Source organism: Balaenoptera acutorostrata, chromosome X (genome assembly GCF_949987535.1).
Source record: "Balaenoptera acutorostrata chromosome X, mBalAcu1.1, whole genome shotgun sequence".
Taxonomy (NCBI): domain Eukaryota; kingdom Metazoa; phylum Chordata; class Mammalia; order Artiodactyla; family Balaenopteridae; genus Balaenoptera; species Balaenoptera acutorostrata.
In genome coordinates this window covers 126,348,944-126,367,080 of record NC_080085.1, presented here as the reverse complement: position 1 = coordinate 126,367,080, position 18,137 = coordinate 126,348,944, and the positions used below count along the sequence as shown (strand labels likewise).

At 39.2% G+C, this 18,137-nt stretch overlaps 1 non-coding gene and 1 pseudogene across 1 annotated transcript; both read right to left on the bottom strand.

Annotated features, from left to right (window-relative positions):
* The window catches only part of LOC103007785 (tRNA pseudouridine(38/39) synthase-like), a 188,828-nt pseudogene that overhangs the window by 78,485 nt on the left and 92,206 nt on the right, over positions 1 to 18,137 (bottom strand).
* On the bottom strand, positions 9,037 to 9,108 carry TRNAA-UGC (transfer RNA alanine (anticodon UGC)). The gene has a single exon. It is a non-coding gene; the product is annotated as a tRNA-Ala (tRNA).

Here is an 18,137-nt window from a genome sequence, read left to right as displayed (position 1 = left end):
CAAAATTATTCTGAGAAATAATATGGCAAGAACTGTTGATAATAAATTAATCTTTCTTTCTTTTGTTCTTTCGTTCTTCCTTCTTTTAACTGTTGAAGGAAGAGGGGGAAGTTGCAGGTTAGGTAACATTTAGTTATACAAACAAAACAACTCATTTCCCTGTGACCTCTGGGCACTTATGTAAGTGTCCATCATTTGCAGGAACCAGTGCAGTGCCCAGTTTACACAGTTCACACTACTAGGATCCTATTTTTCCTCCTAAAATGAATCTTCCTCAATAACCACTTTCCTTTTTATTTTTAACTTCCTTTAGGAGGAACAGCTTGGGGTGAGGAGACATTTCACCATGGTGCCAAGTGAAAGGCTCCTGAAGGAAACGGTGGGAGTGACTAGTTTGACATCGACCGTACTGCCTTAAAATAAGTTTTTGATGAAACACAAAAAAATGGCCCGTGAAAATAAGATCCAAGCCAGCAGCAAACATCCTGGTGCCATCTCTGGAAACCACTGTACTTACTGCACGTATAATCGAACCGTCTACACTCAAAAGGCTTTAGAGAGATTGTTTTAGGTATAATGTGTGTCATGATTACTTTCAAAATGACTTAAGGCTTAGTCACACTTAAATAGTGCAAAATGAGACAAAATTAGACAGAGACCATCTTAATACTCAGTTCACGTTTTGCCTCTTCCAGGAAGTCTTCCCTGACCCTGCTCCCTGTCAGCTGTTAAAGCTGAGTTATGTGCCTCTTCCTTTGTCTTACCATATGGCCTTTTGCTTCTATCTACTATAACACATGTCTCCTGAAGGTTGGAGACTGCTGGTAGTTTAAGATGGTCTTCAGCTTCAGGAGATGCTGCTCATTTTGTGGCAGGTCGATAGATGTTGCTAAATGCTTGGCATAGATTAAGGACTTAGTAAATAGCTGCTCACAGTCATGAGTGGGCACAGAAATAGGCCCTGAGTTTCTTGATAGTGAAGGAAATAAAGGAGCCATAGTGAACTGTAAAATTTGAGGGCCCTTTTCTCTCTATTCTTACTGGATCTTTCAGAACCAGGAGCACAGGAAATCACATCCTCTTTTTGGAAATGCACTCCTCTCTCAACCTCTTTGACAATGTACTATCTTGGTTTTCCCTCTACCTCACTGCTTACTCTTTTTCACTGTCTGTTATTTTTTCCTCCTCCTTATAAAGGTTGGAATTCCTCTCAACTCTATCTTTGGCCACATTTCCCTCTGTTTTTTTTCCATAAGTGATTTCATTTATTCCCATGGCTTTAAGCATCCGTTACATTCACAAACCTCAAAGGTATATGTATAGTCCACATCTCTCTTTTGAATTCCAAACTCAAATATTCCATTGTCTACCTATATCACTAATTGAATATCTAACGTTTATCTCAAAAGTAATATTCAACATTCAGCACGGGACTGCTTATCTCCTTTTCATCCTCCCAAGTCTTTTCTCCATCACCCCAACCTTCTCAATAATGGCAGCCATGAAAATGCTCCTCCCAGACATCTAATTACAAGGAGTGTAATTGACCAAGTGCTCAGATGTTGAGCTCTGAAATCCATCCACGTATTTGTGCAGAGGTTTTACTTTTCACAGACAGCTCCCAGCCAATGGCTGAGTGCAACACAATTATTAAAGCAGGCATATTTATGGGGGATACAGGATTCCTCTGATAGATAACTTTGGCTTAAGAATTCCCTTATGACCTTGCTCAACATTCCTTAGGCTGCACTGTCTGACATGCTTCCACTCAAACTTCCTTCATTCCTTCTTTCCTCCACTCTAGGGCAAACCTACACTGGTATCTCTCAGCCTTTCTTAGCTCCTTCCTCATTTCTTCTCACAAGTGTTTACCCTAGTAAAATCCATGCATGTTTAATGCTATCTTGGACTCTGCCTTTTAGAGGACCCAGATTAATAAAAGTAGTACCAAAAATAGGGTAGTCTGAGAAACAGGCAAGAAGATGAGGTTTCGGTATTGGCTTATCCATTGCCCAGCAGATGAAAAGGTGGGGTCTGTTTGGTAGGTAAGGCATAGGTAGTCCCTAGCACAAGTTGATGACTCAATTGCAAAAGATTTCTCAGCAGGTGATTTGGGAAAATATCCCGGTGCAGGAGACTTTTGTGTTAGTGTAATGATGTAGGTATTTGGAGAATATTGTACATGCGCACAAAATAACAGTTGGCTGGTTAATGCTAAGTTGTATCCAACGACTGCAGAAGGATAGTGAGAGACTGAAAGATGTTAAGAAGCAATTGATAGCTTAGCGTGAGAGCCAGAGGCCCTTGTTGATTGGTGGTAGCATATAAAGTGGCTCTTATCACATATAGTGCAAGAGCAGACATAGGGGAACATCAGGTTGAAGACCCAAGTGTGAAAGTACCAGAGATCCAGAGATGTTTCAGTGGTTAGCCAAAGATGGTCAGTTATGCAAAGATCAGAGTCCTGGAGTCCTGACACATGGCATGAAGATATACCCTGAGGTATGCCACTACTTGACACCTAGAACTTCTAGGGTTGCAAAGGTAGCTCATACCTCCCTCCAAAAGAACTAGTACATCTGCTATGTTGTAAGATTCACAAGGTAACTGGTACCTCCCTCAGGATCTGCTCCCACCTCCTCTCTTGGTTGCTAGTCCCATAACCAGACTTAAATCCCAGTATAAACTGACTGGGGATATGCTAGGTCTATAAGGAAGGGAAGATATATGTGTGAATAATTAAAATAATCAGCTGGTAAGTACTGGCAGGGGCCAGGGTCATACCCCTAAAATTGGATTTTGAAGGTACTTGATCAAGAGGACCAGAATATGACTCTGGATAGGCAATAATTTGTTAACTTGAGGATACTGACTTGGACATGGGACACCCTCGCCAGGTCCCAGAGGATGGAGCAAACTTGCTGTTGGGGTGGCTATCAGAAGCCAGGAAAAAGCTATGGTCAATACTTAATGGAAATACCCAATTAGCACTGGAAAACAGTAGAGGAAGGAAAAAAGGCTGTTAGAACTGGGCATGTGAATCTGGAAGATCAGAGTCTTATGATCCAGGGAAGGTCCGAGTGGATATACTATTTGCCAAGGCCATCAGGAATGTGCTGAGAGAAGGGCTCCAGCATCACTAAGGAGTTCAATGCTTATTTTCTTTTGCAAGCCAGGAATGATGGTAGAAAAGGCAGTCATGGAGCTGAACTTATTAATATCCATGAGGATGATGGGGCCTAAAAACGACACAGATCAGGTTGCAGCACTTAAATGCCAGAACCCATGATACCACAAATACCGTGATGACCAACAAGGTCTGAAGGGCAGCCAAGGGGGCTTGACCCATAGGGAGTCAGAGAAATAAGTTGAGCACAGCCTCTCTGGAGGCAAAGTAGACAAGCAACCAACAAAGGTACCACTTAATATCTATAAGTAAAAATTTTTTAAAATAAGATGGAGACGCAAGAGGCTGAGTGTAGTTGACTCAATAAAAAGTCATGATCTCTTGCTTAGACCTGAATCAATTTTCAGATCTGGAATCCAGTGACTGAAGAGATGGACAGGTCCCTAGGAAGAAGACCCCTAAATACCATGGCAATGTATATCCCATGATGATTCTCAAAGTCTTTCCCCTAAAGGACCTAGGGTCTTTGACTTAGGTGACTGTACAGTGAGGAAAGGGTAATAATACGACATTTATAGGACTACTAATCACAGTTGACATTGATACATGGAGACCCTCAGTGTCATCACACTCTCTTCTCCCACTAGACTGGTAACTTAGAAGCCAAATAACAAATAGAACACTGGCTAAAATATGGCTCACAGTGGACTCACTGGGTCTACAAACATACCCGTAGTCATTTTTCCAGTCCCCACATGCACAACTGAAATTGATATACTTGAAAGTTGGAGTAAGCCCTACATTGGGTCCCTGGTCTGTGAAGTAAGAACTATCAATATTAGGGAAGACCAAATGGAAACCCCTGAAATCACCTGAAAATGATACTAAATCAAAACAATATCTTATCATCATGACAGAGGGTATGGCTGAGATCAGTGACACCATTAAAAATCTAGATAAAGAAGATATGGGGCTTCCCTGGTGGCGCAGTGGTTGAGAATCTGCCTGCTAATGCAGGGGACACGGGTTCGAGCCCTGGTCTGGGAAGATCCCACATGCCACGGAGCAGCTGGGCCCGTGAGCCACAACTACTGAGCCTGCGCGTCTGGAGCCTGTGCCCCGCAACGGGAGGGGCCGCAATAGTGAAAGGCCCGCGCACCGCGATGAAGAGCGGTCCCCGCACCGCGATGAAGAGTGGCCCCCACTTGCCGCAACTAGAGAAAGCCCTCGCACGAACCGAAGACCCAACACAGCCAAAAATAAATAAATAAATAAATAAAGTAGCTATAAAATTAAAAAAAAAAAAAAAAGAAGATATGGTACATATATACATGGAATACTACTCAGCCATTAAAAAGAATGAAATAGTGCCATTTGCAGCGACATGGACGGACGTAGAGATTATCATACTGAGTGAAGTAAGTCAGACAAAGACAAACACCATACAATATCACTTATATGTGGAATCTAAAAAAAGGGTATAAATGAATTTATCTACAAAACAGAAATAGAGTTACAGATGTACAAAACAAACTTATGGCTACCGGGGGTAAAGGGGGAGGGATAAATTGGGAGATTGGGATTGACATATACATACTACTATATATAATATAGATAACGAATAACGACCTACTGTATAGCACAGGGAACTCTACTCAATATTCTGTAATGGCCTATATGGGAAAAGAATCTAAAAAAGAGTGGATATATGTATATGTGTAACTGATTCACTTTGCTGTACAACAGAAACTAACACAACATTGTAAATCAACTATAAATTTTATTCCAATAAAAATTTTAAAAATAATAAAAAAATAAAAGGATAGAGGAGTGGTAGCCTTTATATCTCTGTTTAATTTTTCAATCTGGACCCTGCAGAAAATGGATGGATCCTGAAGAATGACTGTATACAATCACAAGTAGTAATCCTGATTGCAGGTACTGTGCTGGACATGATATCTTTGCTAGGACATATTAATAAACCCTCTGATGCATTCCATGCCACCATTGATTTAATGAATGTATTTTTACATTCTAATTAGCAAAGAGTATCAGAAATAATTTTCATTTATGTGGGATCAATAGCATTCATTTATAATGTGTCACGGCTATGTTAATTTTCTTGCACTGTTATAATATAGTCTGAAGAATCTGGACCACCTGGACATCCCATAGAACATCACACTGATCCACTGCATTGATAACATCATGCTGATTTGACAGGGAAGGAAAGAAGTGACAAATAGACTGGAGGTCTTGTTAAGGCACATGTATTCCAGAGGGTGGGAGATAAACCCTATTAAATTTTAGGGACCTGCAACTTCAGTGAAATTTTTACATTTCCAGTGTTCAGGGGCATGTTGGGATGTCCCCTCCAAAGCAAAAGACACATTTCTGTATCCATCTTGAATTCCCCATCACAAAGAAGGAAGCACAGCATTTTGTAGCCATCTTTGGATTCTGGAGGCCTAGAATTCCATACCTGGGAGTATTGCTTTACCCTATACACCTTCGGACATGGAAATCTACCAGTTTTGAGTCAGGCCCAAGGACAAAAAAGCAGTGGAGCAGGTCTAAGCCACAGTGCCATTATCCTTGTCACTTGAGCCACAAAATTAAATAAACCCTATAGTGTTGAAGATATAAGTACTGGGAAAGGATGCAGTTTGGAGCATATGCTCCAATGGGATATTCACAATATAAGCCCTTGGGATTCTGGAATAAGGCTATGCCATCCATAGAAAAGTATATGACTTTTAAGAAACAAGTCCTGGAGTATTACTGGGCTCTGGTAGAAACAGAACACTTGACCATGGGTCACCAAGTAAAGATGCATTCAGAACTGTCCCTTCTGTTGGACTCAACAAATTATACACTCAGACATGCCTAGAAGCAGTCCCTCATGGAATGGAAATGTACATCCTGCAATCAACCCAAGCAAGACAAGAGGGCACAAGTAAGCCACATGAACTGGTAGCCTAGAACTTTTGTTACCCAAAAGAGTTGCACCAGTGCCCTTCCTTGGCTTGCAAGGGACTCCTGCATGACTGACTGGAAGAAGAGGAAAACTCCGAACGTGTTTTATGGATGAGTGAGCATGCTATGGGAATGAAAAGCAAAAATGGACAGTGGCAACATAGCCACATTCACAGTGGCTAACCTTACAAGATAGAGTAGAGCAAAATCATCCCAAGGGTAAGATGTGCACCTGGTTATCTACTTTGTGTAGAGGGATAAGGGGCCTAAGGTGAGAATATATAGATTCCTGGGTAGGGGTCAATGGACTAGCTTTCTAATCTGGGGCTTGGAAAGACAAAGACTAGAAGACAAAGACAAAGAGGTTTAAGGAAGAAGCATGTGGATAGACATACGGGAGTGGGCATGAAGTATGAAAACATTTATATCACACATTAATGCTCACCAGGAAGTATTCATCACAGAGAGGCACTGAAAACCATGTTGATGAAATGACTCAGTCAGTTGACATTACTGGCCTTTCTCATCAGCCATCCCAGAAGTAGCATAATGGGCATTTGAATGGAGTGTCCATGGTGGCAGACATGGAGGTACATGTGAACCCAACAACATGGACTTCCACTGACATAGCTATTGCTATCTCTGAATGTCCGACCTGTCAGCAACGTAGACCAATGCTGAGCACCTGGTATGACACCATTCCACAGGGAGATCAAATGGCCACATTGTGGCAAGGTGATGACATTGGGCCTATCTATTCTGGAAGGGCCAGCATTTCATTTTCATAAGAACAGATACTCATCCAGACATGAGTTTGCTTTTCTTCTTATAGAATCTTAGCCACTATCTGTGGGCTTATGGAATTCCTGGTCCATAGGCCTGGTATCCCACATACAACATAGCATCTAACCAGAGTATCCACTTCACAGAAAAGGATGTGCAGAAGTGGGCCCATAAAACTGGCCACATCACATACAACACCATCCAGAAACAGCTGGCTGCATAGAACAGTGGAACTACCTTCTAAAGATACAACTAAAGTGCCAGGTCAAAAGAAATCCTCTGAAAGGATGGGATGTCATCCTTTGCAATGCAGTGTACTAGAGTGCATTTATTAAATCAGGGGCCTCTATATGACACTGTGTCTCCCTTATGAAGGTACATGTATCTGGGAACCAAGGGTTTGGCAGCAAGTTTGGCCTCACACCACCACTCTCAATGACCCACTGGGGAATTGTGTGCTTCCTGTCCTCATCATTCAGGGCTCTGTGGGGTTGGAGGGTCTAGTTCACAAAGGGGCCACACTCTTGCCAGGGGGCATAAGTAATGGCAAGCTACGGCTGCCACCAGGACACTTTGTATTCATTATGTCCAAGGACCAGCAGGTAAAAGGAAGAGTCACCATACTGGCATGTACAACTGGTCCTGATCATCAGGTTAAGGCAGGGCTTCTTTTTCCCCACTGAGGCCAAGAGGATTACGTGTGGATCCCAGGTGTTCTCCTGGTGCCTCCTGGTACTCTCTTGCCCCATTGTAACTGTGAATAAACAAGTGCATCATCCCCAGACTCAGGTCTCAGAGCACTCAAGAATGAAGGTTTGGGTTACATCACCAGGTAAGCCACCAAGACCTGCTAAGAAGATAGCTCAGGGCAACTTGTTCCCCAACCCCACCAAATTGGGCTCAGAATACTTCCAATCCATCAACAGACACTGTTGGATTTCCCTCCAGTAATATTCCTTAAAACCATCTACTTTTCTCATTTCCACTTCTCCACCTTAGTCTAAGCCGTAATCATATCACATTTGGGTCATTTGAAGAGCCTCCTAAATTGTCTCCTTTCTCTTTTCCTGCTACAATTCACCTACCCTACAAGAGACAAAGTGACTTAAAAAGAATACATCAAATTTCTTCTGTGTGTTTAAAAACTTCCAGTGCTTCCTTACCAATTTTAACACAGAATTCCAACTCCTAACAGGAGCTACAAGATCCTGTATGATCTGACCCTTACCTCTCTTTCCAACCATATCTGTATGCTCTTCCCCATAACTCATCAACCACTCCAGCCTTGGATTCCTTGATAGTGTTGGAATATGCAATCACTTTTTACCTCACGGTCTTTACACTAGCAGTTCTTTTTGCCTGCAATGGTCTGTTTTTGGATCTTTGCATGGCAGACTTCTGTTCGTCATTCTGGTCTCAGTACAAATACCACACATTCCCTGATGTCTTTCCTGGCAACCCAGTGTAAAGTACTAAAGTAGGTTTCCCCTGTCTCAACAACTCCTGGTTATTCTTTCTGAACACTTTTTTATTATTTGCTTATTTTTGTGTTTCTTTTCTTATTATCTCCTCAAATAGGCTTTAAAATTGATTATATCAAGAATTAATTATGCCTTGTTTACCATTAAATGCCAGTGCCAAACACAGTACAAGGCACATAGTAGATGCTCAAAAAATATTTTTCTTCCAGTTTTATTGAGATATAATTGACCTACAGCACTGTATAAGTTTAAGGTGTACAGCACAATGGTTTGACTTATATATATCATGAAATGATTATCACAATAAGTTTAGTGAACATCTGGGACTTCCCTGGCCATCCAGTGGTTAAAACTCCGTGCTTCCAATGCAGGGGGCGTGGGTTCCATCCCTGGTTGGGGAACTAAGATCCCACATGCCACGCAGTGCGGTCAAAAAAAACCCAAACAAACAAACAAACAAAAAGTTCAGTGAACATCCATCACCTCATATAGATACAACATTAAAGAAGTAGAAAAAACAAATATTTTTCCTTGGATTTTCTCTCTTAATTTTTCGTATATAATGTACAGCAGTGTTAATTATATTTATCTTGATGTAATAATTTTTTAAACTCAGATCTGCACTTGCACTAGCCATATTTTCCAAGAATTAAACAAGGAGAAATCAAGTGGAGATGCTGGGAATCGAACCCAGGACCTCATACATGCAAAGCATGTGCTCTACCACTGAGCTACATCCCCATGTTGATGTAATCATTTTTAATAAACTTTGTCAGTGTATAACCAAAGAAACTTGCCTGAGCCAAACCATTTTACCTTAAAAAAAGCAATATTATGTCATGTGGATGTAATTTTGATACAGGAAATTGGAGAATATCATAGATAGTAGTTCAACTATGGCTTTATAAAAGATATAATATTTTATCCTCCATAGAGGCAGTAAAACCACAATTCACAAAACATTTTCATAGGAAAAGTGACAGCAGGTTATATGGAGAAAACAAAGACAGAGGTATAATGATCCAGGAATCCATTCCTTTATGAGGATCCAATTAAATTATGTATTATTTATATGTTTGATTATAAAAATTATATAAGCTCATTATTGATACTTTAGAATATATATTTATACTATCAGAGATAACAACTTTTCCACGTAGGGTCACTACTTTTCCAGTCTTTCTTTTAGAGTAAACTGGATATACAGTTCTGTATTATTCCGATTTACATTATATAATCAACATTTTCCCACATTTTTCCAAATAAAATTTAAAGGCCTGCATTTTATGCGATCACATGAATGTGCTCTAATTTATTTTATCACATTCCCTGCAGTTAAATGTTTACATTTTTCTATTTTTTCTTATTATATAATAACTCTGAGAGGGTCATCATTATTTATTAATATATGTCTGTATTTATGATTATTTCCTTATGATATAGTCACCAAAGTGTAATTTGTATGTCATACTTCTTGAAAATTTTTGAAGGTTGCTATAGATTGCTGTTTCTTTCCATAAGTTTATAAAATTTGTACTAATTTATAATTCTGCCAGCAATATCTGGTTCTTGTTTCATAAAACTTTGTCATCCTTGAGCATCAGTATCTTTTATAATTTAATAGGTAACAAATGGTATATATAACTATTTAGTTTTGTATTTCTTTGATTACAATTTTTAATGTTTATATCATAATTTTAATTTCTAATTTTTTGATGTATATGGGCATGATTTTTGTTTAGTTCCTACTTTTTAAATGAGCATCTCAGTTTTCTTATTAATATATGAATAGATTTAATTATAAAAAATGCTTTTAAATTTCCAACCAACTATTATATAAAGCAAAAATCCTCTTTCCTAATATATATCTATTGCTAACACTTTTCTTGATAGTACTGGTTTAATTTTATTTTACTTCATGTAACATTTTTTGAGCAATAATGAACATTGAATTGACAAGCCAGGGTTCTCATTGCTGACTCCACCATATCTTTTTGTGTGACCTTGAAAATGTAGACAACAGATTTTATTCTAATGCAGAGACAGCTGGTGCCCACCCATTCATCCATTCACTCATTTATTCATTCTTAAGTCTATTATTTTAATGAGTACCCCATGGAGAGAACTTGGAAATTTTCCATCCCTACGTCTCTCCCAAAGCCACTGGATGCCTGAAATTTAACCATTAGAGAATCATTTTAGGGATTCTTGATCTGGAGACAGAGCTATCAAGAGGTTTAACCGTAAAAAGTCAAGCAACAGGCAAATAGCTGCCTCCTTCTATCCATTCCATCACATTCTTCCACTGCCTTCCAATACACCAAGCAGGACTTTGGGGAAAATTCCTTCCCTAGGGTTTCTCATCCTTTCTTCTCATTTCACAGCTTTGGATTTATATTGGGAGGATCATGGTGAGGTTTCATTAGATTATTTGGGGGTAAAAATGGTTGCTTTCCTGACGAGCTGTAGGTAAAGAAGCTCAGGGTACAATTTATTTCATGCCTAGTCATCTCATGAGGTATTGGGGTAGGAGTCCCATTACCTTTCTCTTGAATAAGAGTAGCATCCTCTTCTGGGTTTTAGGTGGGCTTGGGGCCTGGATGCATCTGTCTCAGGGCCAGGACTGGGGTGACAGAATTGGACAGAGCCTGGGTTAGGATGAGGGAAGTGACTGAGTTATTCAAGTGCAGGGTTGGATCCTATATTTATTTAAAATTTTGTCCAACATAGATTTTTCACTGATTTCAAATTTTTAAATATTACATTAGAATAATGTGCATTTTGATTTACTGATTTTTTTTTTTTTTTTTGGCCGCACCACATGGCATGCGGGATCCTAGTTCTCTGATCAGGGATCAAACCCACGCCCTCTTCAGTGGAAGCGCGGAGTCATAACCACTGGACCATCAGGGAAGTCCGATTTACTGATTTTGTTGATGGCTCCTAAAATTCTGTGCCCTCGTTGAGTGCCTCAGTTGCTTGATCGTAATCCTGGCCCTGATTTTATTTCCTAGAGATGGAGGGAGCTTATCATCACCTTCAAGCTCAATATTAACCAAAGCTGGATGACTCCCAAATTCATCCCCAGCTGTCCCTTTTGGAGAAAGTTTTGGCTTCTTTCCATATCCATCTGCTCTGGCACTGGGTGTATTCCACATGTTTGAGTCTATGTCCTGGTCTGTCTATATCCTGTGACAATTCAGCAATTATCTCTCATTTGGCATTCATCTTGGCTGAACAATAAAACAATAGCAAAAGGTACCATGCGCTTTGGAGACCTCCACAGACTTCTTTGGTTCAGGAACTTGGGGTAGGTGGAGTTGGGGATGGTGGGCAGCAGGGCATATTCCTTCAAGGCTCTGAAGCGGCAGCGGCCTGCAGAAGGTACACTATTACAGGGATTCTTAAACCTGGCTACATACTACAATCACCTGAAGAGCTTTCAAAAATACCTACGTCTGGATTCTACCCTCGGCTTTTCATTTGATTGGTCTGGGGTAGAACTGAGGCGCTGGGGTTTTGTAAAGCTCCTCAGATGATATTAATGTGTAACCAAACTCGAAAACCACTGTCTTTCATTACTCAGGGGCCAGCTGAGGCTCACTCTGAAGGGCATGGGAAGCAGATTATCATGGATCTGAAGAATCAAGTGAATAGTTTCTAAGGGTTTGGGTGAAGAAATGTCTTGTACAGCGAAAATTGGTAGCAGTGAGAGGGAGGGTGGGGAGAAAGTTTCAGTATTTCCCTAAGATTTGCTCAGTGCTATGTCCCAATTCATTATGGATGCTGGGAGCTGAATACTCTTTTTCTCACTGAGTGCCCAAACTTTTGTTCAGTTTTGTTTTTGAGGTATAACCCTGGTCTGTGCTTATAATCAGATTTGAAGCTATAGAATCTCACCAATTGAGTTTCTAAATGTATTTTAAACATTTACCAAGGAGCTTCTTCCAAAATATGTATTCTCTTGGAGGCATACCGGTTAGGTATTTTGGTGTATGTTTTGAATACCTTGAGAGACATGTTTCTGCTGCCAGTTTTAGGCTAGAGTGTAAAATTTCTAGTAAACATCAATCTCAATTTCAAAACCATAACCCCTTGCCTTTAGAAAATCCTCTCCATTTTAGAGTTGGAAATAAGAGAGCACCGATGTGGAGAGGGGCTGATATTGCTTCTCAGGTCGTCAATGACCATAATGATGTGAAGAAGATGGAATAGTTTCTATCTTCATTACCTTAATAGGACTTTGAGGACTATTAGGGTAATGAAGATTAATAGTTCCATTACTCTTTCACTTTCGTGCTAAACCGAAGCCACAGATCACTGAGGAGAAAAAGGTATCCCAAATATTATGTAATTGTCGTTGACTGAGAACAACGAGGCACTCCATTTAGTTTCTTGCACTAAGTTTGGTTTCAGTCTTTGCTGGGTAACCAGAACTTTCTGTGGTCCAGATGATACTGCTGAAAATGATCACCATACTCTCCTCTATTCTGAGGTTTATTAAAAGCAGCTCTTGTTCTGTTGAGATGTTTTGAGAGTGGTGGAAGGATGTGATGCCAGGGCTGTTTCTCTCTCCTACATTTTGGAATTCTTGATAGAATAATTTTCTGAAACTTTGCATTAAGGTCAAAGGGCTTCCACTGGGAGGTTTTGAGTCATGGTAATTACCTAGAAAAATATTGATGTAGTATATTTTTTTGTCTTGTTTCACAACAGCATAATGAGAATTTACCTGGTACTTTTCCTAAACTGCTGCATGAATTTAGGGAGGTCACTTCCCTTCTTAGGGCCTCAGTTTTCATGTCAACACATTGGAGTTGAACTGCATGATCTCAAAGCTCCCATCCAACTCAAATATTCTATGATTTGGTGATTTCTAGCTAAAATTGGGTGAGTTAATGCATGCAGTTTTTACTTCATATCTAGGAAGACAAAATAATTTTTCTGACAACAAATTCAGCATATCAATGCTGTAATGTTGCTATCTTTATACATATTAAACTTTATTTTTTTCTAAAGACCTTAGAGAACTTTGACATTTCTTAGACTTTATTATCTCTGAAGCTGAGTCTACGCTTTATTTCATTAATTCTTACCATGTGTGTTTGAGCAAAGGTGATAGGAAGGTTATTATCCTTGCTTCACAGATGAAAACACAAGGTGAGTTAAATTACATTCTTCAAGGCATTGAGGGATAAAAAGGAAAATAAAGACTAGGACTCAGCCTGTATGGCGAAGGGAAGGAGGAAAGAAAAAGAGACTGCTGGTAGCTGAATTGGGGTATGGGATGTGGGGACAGAGACTCTGTGGGGCCTGTTGCCAGGAAGCTACTTGAAAAATAAAGAGTAGGAGGTAGTAGGCAGTAGTGGTCAGATTGATCATGATTCTGTCTGCCCAGCCCAGATTCTAAGAACTTTTCTAAGAATTAGATGCTAAATGTGAAAGTGGACCTAGTAAGTTTTCTAACCTAGTGTTTTACCCAATACCTAATTTTCCTCTAAAAGCAGCAATTATTGCTAAGTCTTACAGTGCCTGGTATGTCATATGCATTATCTTAGCTAAATATTCATGAGTTGGTACTATTATTATGTCCATTATACAGCTAAAGAAGCTGAAGTCCTGGTCCAGGTCACACAGCCTGTAAGTAGAAAAACTAGCACCTGAATCTAGATCTGTCCCAACTCAAATCTGTGCTTTACAAAACTGCTTTCTAATGTTTCTCTGATAACTGATATTCTAAAAGTTTATAGTAATATCATTTTTGTCTGCATAATACATTGCTTTATAAAAATACATTTCAATTTCTTCATGAAAATTTTGAGACCTCTGTCACTTAGTCTACCTAGTTAGAAAAACCTTTCATTGTTTTCTTTCTATGAAAAAGATGAGCAGTGATATTGTGAAAAAATTACAAACAAATGGTATGCAATGTCTCACAACTCTACTGCAGTTCATTTCGACAAGTATGTAGGAAGGTCTCATTTGTACCACATAACATGCAGAGAAATATGAATATGAAGATAAATAATGCAGTCTCTATCTTCAAAGAATTTACAGTAATTGAAATAGGCCCATTTCTTGGGCACAGTAACATGGGTGGCTGCATTATATCCCACTCATTTGGAGTGATGGCATAGATGCTGCACCTTAATGTTTTTTCTGTCTATCCTAGGGTTCCGATGAGAAGTATCTACAGAACAGCTTCCTTCTATGGATGATATTCTTGGGCAGCCTTCACTGGTTGTTTCCCCAGGGCCACAACCACTTTTCATGATGGTTGTGGAGAAACATGGAATAAATAATGAGTTGGCAAAGCCCTGTATCACTGGAGAGGAAGGAGTATGCATGTATGTATGTATGTATGTATTCCAGACATGTGAAATAATATTAGAGAAGATTGAGTCTTCAATGGTACATAGTTTTAAGGTTGGCAAGAAGTGGCTATTGATGGGGAGAAAAGTAAAGGTGGAGAGGTCAAAGCAATTCTATGGAAGTGTAAGGAGTTATGAGGAGAGAAGATTTCTTAAGTTGTGGAATGCCATGAAAAGGTACTTAAATTTTGATATGAACAAAATGGAAAGACATTAATCATTGCAGTTCTGAAGGCTGGAATCAGTGCATAGGTAGTAGTTTTCTATAATCCAGTGGCTTCCAAAATGTGATTCATGGAGCACTTGACTTTTATGGAGTCCTCTCATTAGCGACCCCTGTAGTGTTAATATTTATAAAGTCAGTTCTATCTAGGGTTAAAATAACGTACACATGGAGATAAGAGTATCTCATAGCAAAACACACACAAGGGTTTGATTAAAAAAAAGGTAAGGGCTTCCCTGGTGGTGCAGTGGTTGAGAATCCGCCTGCCAATGCAGGGGACACGGGTTCGAGCCCTGGTCCGGGAAGATCCCACATGCCGTGGAGCAACTGGGCCCGTGAGCCACAACTAGTGAGCCTGCGCGTCTGGAGCCTATGCTCCGCAACAAGAGAGGCCGTGATAGTGAGAGGCCCCCGCACCGCGATGAAGAGTGGCCCCCGCTTGCCGCAACTAGAGAAAGCCCTCGCACAGAAACGAAGACCCAACATAGCCAAAAATAAATTAATTAATAAAAAAAAAGGTAAGATAAATTATGCAAAAGTTATAGGAATTAAAAGTTTCTTATGCAATTTACTTAAACTTTAAATAATCTTTAAAAGCATGGACTATGGATGTCAAGTAATATTTCCTTCGTTGCCTAAAGGTATATTCTTAAGAGTTGCAAAGCATTCTTTGTTTCAAAAGTCTGTGGCAACAGACAAGATTGATATCAAACTGAATAATTCATCAGCTAAACTTTGCTCATAGCCATTAGCAGTAATTCTGATGAGTATGCACACAGAAAACTTGTTCAAACTTTCCTCCTAATTTCAGCATTGAACTTGAATGGTTCCTGATTCAAATTTCAAGTTTGTCAGGATTTTCAATCTCCTCATTAAAAAAAAGTCTAGGAAGGATTCATAACTTGAGAAGACATCCAATATTTATTTTTCCATATGAAATATACACAGATTAAAAATGTTTGGTACTTTATATTTAACATAACTTTATCAGATCCTTTTTGTAAAAGTCTATCTTAAATCCCCAAATTTTAATATCTAATTTTTGGCCCATAGAAAAAGCTTAAGAAATATGTACTGAATATTTATAGCTTTATACTATCTGCCTATATCCAGTCTCAGTCTTCTCCACACAATATTCCTTAGAAGCAGAGAAATAAGAAGTGTTAATTTCCTCATTTTTTGGATCAAGGTATTAAGGCTCCAAGACGTTAAATGATTATCCTAAATTCACATGAATAATTTAGTGTTAAAACCAGCATAGCATGCAGGTTACCGAATCCAAGTTCAGTGCTCTTATGTCAAATCAGAACATATTATATGATTCATGTTATCAGTTCTTCAAAAATACTTTGAGGCATTTTACAATACAAGCTACATATAAATGAAATTCATAGCAGAAATAAAAAAGAATAAGATAATCAATATACATGTAGTCATAAACTAATCCATATCCTGTGGTCAAGAATTTACTGTGGATCTAAATTTCCTTGCAGCAATGTAAAAAGTTATATAATTTGCATCATTTGCCAAATGGAAAAACACAGGCAATGTGATATCATGTCACAACCATGCTAAAAACTCTCCCAATGTCTTTTCATTGCACTTACAGATAATTCAAACTTCACATGTAGCCTATAAGGCACAACATCCTCTGGCTCCCATTATTTTTCTAGTCTCATCAATTATTACTTTCCCCAATGTTAACTACATTTTAATCTCTCTCTTCCTTCAATATGCCACACTCATTCCCATCTTCAGGTCTTTGGACTCACTATTCAATCCACTGGCAATACTATTCACCCAGATATTCACTTGACTAGCTCTTTCTTATTATCCAGGTCCTAGGTCAAAAGTCTTAGCTTCTCCTTATTCAAGCCTCAAAGAAATCATAACTGACCATCCTATCTAAATTAGTCATTTCCCCAGCTTCTCCCTAATTAATTACCATGGCCTATTTTCTTCATAGCACTTGACCCTCTCTGAAGTTTTCATATTTTTCCTAATTTTTGTTTATTTCTCTTCCCCTCCAAGTTGAATGAAAGTTTCACAAGAGTCAAATACTCATGTATCTTTTTTTCCACTGTTGGATCTCCAGCACCAAGGACAGAGCCAATTGGCCACTCAATTGTAAATGAATAAAGTCACTGAGATGAACTTTTCTGAAAACTTAATCCTAAAACCTCATAAATTCTTTTCTTTAAACTTTTTTTTTAATGTTTTTTTAACATCTTTATTGGAGTATAATTGCTTTACAATGGTGTGTTAGTTTCTGCTGTATAATAAAGTGAATCAGCTATACGTATACATATATCCCCAAATCTCCTCCCTCTTGCATCTCCCTCCCACCCTCCCTATCCCACCCCACTAGGTGGTCACAAAGCACCTAGCTGATCTCCCTGTGCTATGTGGCTGCTTCCCACTAGCTATCTATTTTACATTTGGTAGTGTATATATGTCCATGCCACTCTCTTACTTCATCCCAGCTTACCCTTCCCCCTCCCCATGTCCTCAAGTCCATTCTCTACATCTGCGTCTTTATTCCTGTCCCCCCCTAGGTTCTTCAGAACATTTTTTTTTTTAGCTTCCATATATATGTGTTAGCATACGGTATTTGTTTTTCTCTTTCTGACTTACTTCACTCTGTATGACAGACTCTAAGTCCATCCACCTCACTACAAATAACTCAGTTTTGTTCCTTTTTATGGCTGAGTAATATTCCATTGTATATATGTGCCACATCTTCTTTATCCATTCATCTGATGATGGATGCTTAGGCTGCTTCCATGTCCTGGCTATTGTAAATAGAGCTGCAATGAACATTGTGGTACATGACTCTTTTTGAATTATGGTTTTCTCAGGGTATATGCCCAGTAGTGGGATTGCTGGGTTGTATGGTAGTTCTATATTTAGTTTCTTAAGGAACCTCCATACTGTTCTCCATAGTGGCTGTATCAATTTACATTCCCACCAACAGTGTAAGAGAGTTCCCTTTTCTCCACACCCTCTCCAGCATCTCTTATTTGTAGATTTTTTGATGATGGTCATTCTGACTGGTGTGAGGTGATACCTCACTGTAGTTTTGATTTGCATTTCTCTAATGATTAATGATGCTGAGCATCCTTTCATGTGTTTGTTGGCAATTTGTATATCTTCTTTGGAGAAATGTCTATTTAGGT